This window comes from Thermobia domestica, chromosome 7 (genome assembly GCF_964235325.1).
Source record: "Thermobia domestica chromosome 7, izTheDome1.hap1.1, whole genome shotgun sequence".
Lineage (NCBI taxonomy): Eukaryota > Metazoa > Arthropoda > Insecta > Zygentoma > Lepismatidae > Thermobia > Thermobia domestica.
Window position 1 is genome coordinate 51,520,742 of NC_137460.1, and position 6,000 is coordinate 51,526,741.

Here is a 6,000-nt window from a genome sequence, read left to right on the forward strand (position 1 = left end):
TTACATATAATGGCCACATGACCCCAAAAAGCATTGTTAAGATTTTAACAAGGACCAACAGTAATTACAAGGAAAGCAGAGTGGGTTTTCCGTTATGGTTTGGGCCGTTATTTGGCGTATATCACGATTACATTTCGTGAAAGGTGTTCAAAACAGCAAAAAATATGGCATAATATTTCGAAAAACTAAGTCTTTTAGTTTTACGTTCCACGTCTATATGCCGTAGGTTAAAAGAGACAGATAATCACCATATTTATTGGATTATACGCCAACCCCTGAAATTCATAAACGAAAGTAAGTGAATTTAAAAAAAATGAAGTTCAACAAAAATTACAAAGCGTAAATAATAAATTTTCTTGCTAAATGCTAAAAGGTTGTTATATGCTAATGAATTCTGCTAAGGTAATATACTTTTTACGTATAAAAAAAATCTTACTGTGAATACTTAAAAATATCTGCTGAATTCAAACACGCGCAATATAAAATGTGCATTTATTTCGCATTTATTTCCTGATAAAAATTACAATCTACTAAAATAATAAAATCCATTGACTTGGCAGCGGGTCTTTACTCCTGGCGAAATTTTTCGGAACTTTTTTTTTTTTCCTATTACGTGGATAAAGAGTGTCGTCTACTTTACCGGTCGTGTTAACCGAGGGGCTTACAATCGAGCAAATACGGTAATGACACTGAACGATTACAAAAGAATTTGTGAAATAAGAATGTGGAAGGAAACGGCCGAACCTCCAAAACACTCATGAACACGATATTGCCCACCCCAAACTCACATGACCTACGAACAAACCAGGGACCTGTCACACCAGATGTAATTCAGCCATTGAGCCACCATTCCTTCCCCACATTCAACATTAGAGATTGATCTTCATTATACTCAGACGCAATACTAAATGAAATATCGTTTCTGTACAACATCGGGGGAAAAATGAGACTGGTAGCAACTGGTAGAGAAAGGAATTCATGGACCAGTCAGTCATTTGGTATGGGCTATGCTTCATGGTGTAGTGATACCAAGTTCGCGTGAACTTGCCTTCCGCGTAGAGCTGTTGGTATATTTGCCTTACCGGTACCTTACCAAATGGGTTAACATTTCAGAAAGCAAGGAAAAATGTACTGATACCATACCCAACTGGATAGCAATTTGAAGAGGATAAACATGGAATACCACGGTTTTAATCCTTCCACTCTATTTCCATGCCACAGAAAATGAATCTTTATTATTATTATTATTGAAATTTCTATTATAAAATGTTCCACGTGTGACGAAGTGCAGACACTCTTGCCAGCTGCTTTAAAAGACCTTCGAGGAGAATGAAAACAAGTCACGAGCACAAAGGGTTAATGTGCATAAATCACATTTATACCCAACAACTTCTATTCAATAAACAATAATGCTCAATTATCTGGCCTATCATTTTACGAGCTGTGTCTACAAGCAATTAGATGAATTTAATGTCCACTTTCCTTTCTTTTTATATTCTGACAATGTAGTGAAGATCAACAATCAATGGATTCATACAAGGCTAGTGTTTCGTTGATTGGTGTTAAGTGAATTAAGCAAATTCACACCACAAAATCTGATATTTATGTTTAGTTTGTTTTACTTGTGCTTTTGAAAACTTCCGAATTTTCCAAGCATCGAGCAGGTGTAAATGAACGGTTAAGTGTCTGTGGTTCGTATACAGGAAGACTAAGGAGGTTAACTTTACAATGTCCGCTCCAGCTGGTATACTTACTCAGAAATGAGAAGTTACACACTATTACTTTTGTGAAAATGGGTCAAAACTTTCCTAACCTTAAGCTAATCCGTTCCTACTCCTACCCTACTTATCCCTATCTTACTCTACTATATCCTATCCTACTCTACTACTGTATATCTTCTTAAAGCGATCCTACTTATCGATGCACAGCAGGAGCGTCTATTGTAAAGTTTACCCGACTCAGCTTTGAAAACGTGGCAGGCCACTCTCACAGATTAATCTTCAGTTCTAGCACACGAATGGTAACTTTATATATAAGTCTCTACTGACTTCCTGCTAAAATTACATCTCAAATTTCACTGAAAAATGTTGCTAAATCAGGGTGTCTACTAAAATTCCAACATGAAATTTCGTGACCTTTTCTTTACCAAATCATAAGATTCCCTAACATTTTCAAGAGCGAATTTGGGTGCGAATTAGGCCGAATTTTCATCCATGCTATAGAAACGTACTTTGCTTGAGATTTGGTGGCGTCTAAAGCCGGCCATAGACATTTTTGATGGTGAATTTTGACGTTTTATAGAACAAAATTTTCCAATCTGTACTTACATTTGCACTAAAAAAAATCGTGACCTAAAAGCTATATTTCGTGACTTTCATGACCGTTTCCTGATTTCGTGACCGACAGACACCCTGTAAATGTATAGCTTCACAATTTGTTACTGCAACTACGTTAATAAAGAAATAAATCTATGAAATTCAGAATCAAAATACGATATTGGCTTTGCTTTGCGAGGCAATCGTAAAGAAATAATAAAAAAAAATAACCAAGGTATGCCACCAAAGAGTCACATAATTAACAAGAACCAAAAATATCTAAAGGACGAAAATTTGACTTTAGAATTATGAAGTAACGGTATTTCGTAAGATATTCTGGTAGTCACCTCTGATGTTATTTGGCTAGTTTATAATTTATAATATGCTGTCACATTACATATTCATTCTGATAATTATCCTCGGGTTTACTTTGCAAAGGCCCGCTCTCAGTTGATGTTCCTAGGCAGAACGAACAATGACACTACTTTCAATCATGAGAACAGTCCTATTAGCAAATACTGAAACAAAAAAATCTTTACGTTCATACCCACATTCAATAACGCGCCTGCTCTCTACATACCAACGCCCGTGCTGTGCTTGACTCTGATACGAATTAGATGCAATATTGGCTAGCACAGGTTAGTGAGTGTTTTTTGCACGAACTGAACACGCCTCATCTGTAACGCCATCTGTCGGAAGGCATTTCTAAACAAAACAAGTTCCATTTTTTGTGTCTGCGTAAGGATACCGTTGAAGCATGTAACGTAATATTATCTTTACCTTCGAATAATAGAACATTTTTAAAAGTAACAGTGCATTTTATGCTATATTCTGTCTTTATTTCCGCCGTTTCATGTGACAAAATGAGTTTCAAATATGATATCCGGAATGAGCTAATGAGAATTGAGGAATTACATTACGAAGAAAACACAAAAACTGAACCTAACCTGACTTAATGTCTGGCATTATAATAAGCATTCAATATATTATCTGCAACGTACAATTAATAAGAACATTATCGAACGAACCTTGGTTTTTGAGGACGGAATTGAACTTTCCTATGACAGTCCTCATAGCCAGTGCTAAACTAAGAAGATACTGACGAATTCCAAAAATATATAAGATGAAGTAATAGTATAATATACAGTTTAAAAAATACGACATTTGTGCCGCAGAGTAGGTCCAGGATTTTACGGATTTCGGCAAAGTAAGTTTATGTTAGACTGGGTTCGCTTAGTTTCGTTCGGTCAGGTTCAATATTCCTTGACCCACTCTGCGGCACTTAGCCCAAAAATACCGTTTTGACATAGTACACGGTGGAAATCAAAAGTGTGCTAATAAATCATTTGTTTTGAGGCGCCCAACACCTTAGTGATATTAAAATCATTTTGACTCCTGTACCCCTGAAGATTCTTTTTAAATTTTACGTTTCCCCTACAGTGTGGTCGGGTACATTTGTTTTACATGATGAATGGAGAAAGTAAACAAATTTATATTACGCCAATTCCTATAAAAGTACGAACAATTCAATGATATACCAAGAATGGAAAAATGCACGACTGGCCCACACTACAGACTAACGGTGCTTTAGGTTATCAATGCATTTGCATATATATACACAAATTCATTCACTGCCATTTTCCGTAACTGATATGGTAATTGTTAAGCATATTCAGAAAACTACAGTTCATTCTTAGATCTGCGATATACTATTTTCTAACACACGAAACTGGCAACAGATGATAAAGGGCACTTCCATTTTTTCACATATCACCAAGTGGTGAGTTTCAAAATAATATAATATATAGAAGTTCGATACATTAGATTAGTAACACCACAGTATTTTTACTTTCAAAACGTGAGAGTTTTCAAAAACTCAACTTCACATTCTCAGAAGCAAGTTAGCGTTATTATATTACATTACTCCTACACAGACATTTCTTCCTATCGTCACTTTCCACGAAATGATCGGCAATTAATTACAACTTTAGCACGATCGAAATTTGTCTTTTATATTTTAGCAAAAGCAGAAAATACATGTACTGTATATATTCCACTTTGGCACCCAATGACGTCTCTGGTAACACGATAAAAACAAACGCACTTGAGCAACCTTTCTAGTTGTCGAATGTATTTATTCACAATATAACCATTTTAACATACTAAAGGACTATATTAACAATATGCACTATCCATTATCCGTTCCTCATTACAAACTATCAGCTTGAAGAAACATTCAATATGTTTTCTTAGCAAATCGGTCATCTGCGCTATCGATAAGAGGGTGCTCACCATTAAGACGAAGCCTATCTTCGGCCCCTTCAGCAACACTCGTTCTACTGAATACTTCACATCTTGACAATTATTGAGGGCACAAATATTGACAAATACTAAAATGTTTATAATTAAAACAGACTTTCGAGATCACTTTCAACAACTGTGTTTTACATAATAGCACTTAGTAATCTCCGTTCTCTGCTGATGCTGATAGTGATTAGTTTTTATGACGTTAACTTTACTGCTTCAAGAACAACCAGTTGTTATTAATGAAAGAATAGTAGGTTTTGACTCTTATGATTCTGAATCAGGAAGGGTACTCTATAAAAGAATTAATGTTAGAAACTGAAAGAAAGAGAAAAATATATATAAAATAGGTGAAGTGCTAAACACTTTTATGGGCCATAAATTTATAAAATCTACGGAAGAAACGTGTTACTTGATTTTTCAATGGGATTGTGTAAAGCCAGTTCTACATAATCAAATATTCCATCATGTATTCTATTAAATGTTTCATCACAGAGGAATTTGAACCTATACAATACCAAATTGTATGCAACTTTTGGATTGTTTACATTTATTACAACTGTTCTAAAATAAACCTTTCTATATTCCTATTCAACAATTCATCAAACGGAAGAAACAAATATAACAGTGCGGTAGCGCTAAAATTGAGTATGGCGGGTACACAGGAAGCGACTGAAATTCCTACTGATGCTTACGACCAACAATCTGTTCTGTATAACTATAAACTAAAGCATAATAGGGCTAAGTACTGCAGATGGCCACCCAAAATTACAAAATTTACGGAAAAGTTAACAGAATTGATAAGATTTAAATATTAGAATAAATTATAGATTCATGTGTATTTTATGTACAAAAAGGAAATACGAAAATAAGTTCTATTTATATTCAGCATCACGCCAGAAAACAAACGAATATGACTGTGGAAGTACCACAGGTAGCCTTCCAAAATTGCAAAATTCACGGCAAATTAAGAGAATATGTCAAAACTTATATATCAGAATAACAAGTACAATATAGACTCGTATGAATTTATTGAACAAGAAAGCATGAAAATAATATGTAGAACTTTTATCGTAAAGGAAAGATATTAACCCTTTTAGGATTTTCACTTTTTGAGGTAAATTTTAGACTTTCACTCAGCTACTGCTTCCTTACTATTTATCGTAGTATCCCGCTACATACCTCGTTTTTTCAGGATAGAACATAGTTTCCAACGGTACCACTTTCTTGTCTATATTGTACACCAGAAACAAGAAAATCGAAAAAATACGCTGTTATGTGCACAATACGTGGCAAAATTTCAATCTTGTATCTTGAAAAGTGAGGTCAGAAGAAATCTTTGAAAGTCTAAAAGTGACCCACTTTCCATAGAGTTATGTTC

The 6,000-nt window shown here is 34.8% G+C and overlaps 1 protein-coding gene across 1 annotated transcript in view; it reads right to left on the reverse strand.

Moving 5' to 3' along the window:
- Positions 1–4,838, reverse strand: part of LOC145690083 (uncharacterized) — a 63,392-nt gene extending 58,554 nt beyond the window's left edge. The window contains exon 1 of the mRNA XM_081764614.1: positions 4,608–4,838. The gene's annotated coding sequence lies outside the window, so the exon portion shown is untranslated. The remainder of the gene's footprint in view (positions 1–4,607) is intronic.
- Between the last annotated feature and the right edge of the window lie 1,162 nt (positions 4,839–6,000).